Raw genomic sequence first — 2,734 nt, forward strand, 5'->3', positions numbered from 1 at the left:
TAGAAGACCAATGCCCTGTCCATTGTACCACAGAGTCACTTACAGCAAGAAAAATGTCATTAAAAAAAAGAAGATAAGACAAATGAAGAAAGTAATCTAACCAAGAATGCTACAATGTAAAGGTTCACATCATTCTTCATGTAAAACTTGACTTTTGTTGGACTCAAGCCAAAAACCTCTGAGTTCAACTACTGGTAAAGTCATTATTTCAGCATGAACAGATGTTTTCAAACAGGAATTCCAGTTTCAACACTGACATTTGTCATGAAATGCAGTATTTGAAGGTCAACTCTGGTGGGACTCAAACCCACAACCTTTGAATGACTTATTTAGACCAACTAGAAGTCCAACACAATGTCCATTGCTCCACAGAATAAGTTAAAGCAGGAAAAATGTCATTAAATAAAAGAAGAGAAGAAAAACGAAGGAAATAATCTAACATAGAATGCTGCAATGTAAAGGTTCACACCACTCTGCATGTAAAACTTGACTTTGGTTGGACTCAAGCCAAAAACCTCTGAGTTCAACTACTGGTAAAGTCATTATTTCAGCATGAACAGATGTTTTCAAACAGGAATTCCAGTTTCAAGCTTCACCACTGCCATTTGCCATGAAATGCAGTATCTAAAGGCCAACTCTGGTGGGACTCGAACCCACAACCTTTGAATCACTTATTTAGACCAACTAGAAGTCCAATGCGCTGTCCATTGCGCCACAGAGTCACTTACAGCTAAAGAAATGTCATTAAAAAAAAGAAGATAAGACAAATGAAGAAAATAATCTAACCAAGAATGCTGCAATGTAAAGGTTCACATCATTCTTCATGTAAAACCTGACTTTGTTGGACTCAAGCCAAAAACCTCTGAGTTCAACTACTGTTACAGTCATTATTTCAGCACGAATGGATGTTTTCAAACAGGAATTCCAGTTTCAACACTGACATTTGTCATGAAATGCAATTTCTAAAGGTGAACTCTGGTGGGACTCGAACTCACAACCTTTGAATGACTTATTTAGACCATCAAGAAGTCCAACACACTTTCCATTGCCCCATAGAGTCACTTACAGCAGGAAAAATGTCATTAAATAAAAGAAGATAAGAAAAACGAAGGAAATAATCTAACCAAGAATGCTACAATGTAAACACCGGACACGGTGATCGCGTGGAGGGAGCTGACAGCGGGGAGACCTGCACGAATACGTCCCTGATGAACACTCCGCTCTCGATCAGTTGGTAGACTAGAGGCTCTTCTTTCAGGAACACCACCACTGCTTTGTTCATTCTGGAGGCAAAACTGAGCTTATCGTGTCCCACCTGCTCACCGACAGCCAGCAACACCTCCTCCACCGTCGCGCTGTTATCCGGGGGGATGATCCTCACTCCCTGCCGGAGAGACGGAGGTGGCGTCTCGGAGGACGCCATCCCTCCCGAACGCACCTCGACAAAACCCCGATCACTCACCACACCAAGCAGTAAAACGTTCAAGAGACTCACTTGATCATCCGCCTCAACAGAGGAAGAAACACAGTTAAAGATCAGAAATCATTCAAATCTAGCGCCACTCGCTCTTCCACCATCACACTCACCGGAAACGGAAAGAGAGAGAGAGAGAGAGAGAGAGAGAGAGAGAGAGAGACACGGAGAGCAAACAGGACGGGATCACATTCATCAAACCTTCAGATGCTGAAAACATCAACTCTGCCTTTGAGCTCAGAGATAGAAACCTTGAACGTGTGTCATACGAGTGTCATGCACAGTGGAGGCGTGTTAGAGTAGCTCGACTTATACCGAACAACATAGAACCAGTGGTGGAAGAAGTACTTTGTGTCCTTTTACGTCAGTCATCACAATATACGTTAAAGTACTCTGTATGCAGAATAATATCTATTTGAATATGTATTATTGATGCATTAATGTGTACTTTACTTTAATGTTGCAGCTGGTAGAAGCGGAGCTCTATTTAATGACTCTCTATACTTCTGGTAGTTTCATCTGAAATAATGCATTATCATTTATTAGCTGATTTTATTTTGTTCCTCATAATCTGAGTCTGTAAAGTAGCTTCAATTATCAAATAAATGTAGTGAATGTAAATGAAGTATAAACTAGTAGAAAAATGCAAATACTCAAATGAAGTTCAAGTAATTTAAACTGCACTCAGGTAAATGTACTTTACATTCCTTCACTGTGTAAAACACACCCGGCTCAGACAGTCAGTGCTAAATGATACCAAATAAAGTAGTGAAAGCCAACACAAAGGGTTAAACTACAAGTCCGCATGTAAAGACTAATGAACACAAGATGTTTGGAACTGATCACTGAATCCTTTAATCCTCATAGTTCAGTTCAGTGTTTCAAATGGGATTTAAACTGGTTGGTAAAGCCCTGTAAGCGCTGTCAGCGCCCCCTGCAGGCTGCGATGTTTTGCATGTTATGTGATTATTACCAGCTGATGCATTACTTTATTTGTATTTCTATGTATTTTGATTTGTTCCTCTTTAGGTTTTTAAATATTTGCTTGTCTTATTTTGGAGGGATGTTAACTTTAAACCCTTCCATCTGTTTCATCTCTCGTGCTGCAACATAACGGAGTGTGTATGTGTGGTGAGAGTACCTCGGAGACATGTAGGTCCAGCTGCCGGTGAGTTCCCGCAGACCCCGCTGATCTCCGCTCTCCTTCTCCTTCTCCCTCTCTCTCTCTCTCTCTCTCTCTCTCTCTCTCTCTCTCTCTCT

At 40.9% G+C, this 2,734-nt stretch overlaps 1 non-coding gene across 1 annotated transcript; it reads right to left on the minus strand.

Annotated features, from left to right (window-relative positions):
* Positions 1–632: 632 nt before the first annotated feature.
* trnar-ucu (transfer RNA arginine (anticodon UCU)) lies at positions 633–722 on the minus strand. The gene is given in 2 exon segments: positions 633–668; positions 686–722. It is a non-coding gene; the product is annotated as a tRNA-Arg (tRNA).
* Positions 723–2,734: the final 2,012 nt, after the last annotated feature.

This window comes from Anarrhichthys ocellatus, unplaced genomic scaffold (genome assembly GCF_004355925.1).
Source record: "Anarrhichthys ocellatus isolate YVR2014 unplaced genomic scaffold, GSC_Weel_1.0 scaffold311, whole genome shotgun sequence".
Classification (NCBI taxonomy): Eukaryota; Metazoa; Chordata; class Actinopteri; order Perciformes; family Anarhichadidae; genus Anarrhichthys; species Anarrhichthys ocellatus.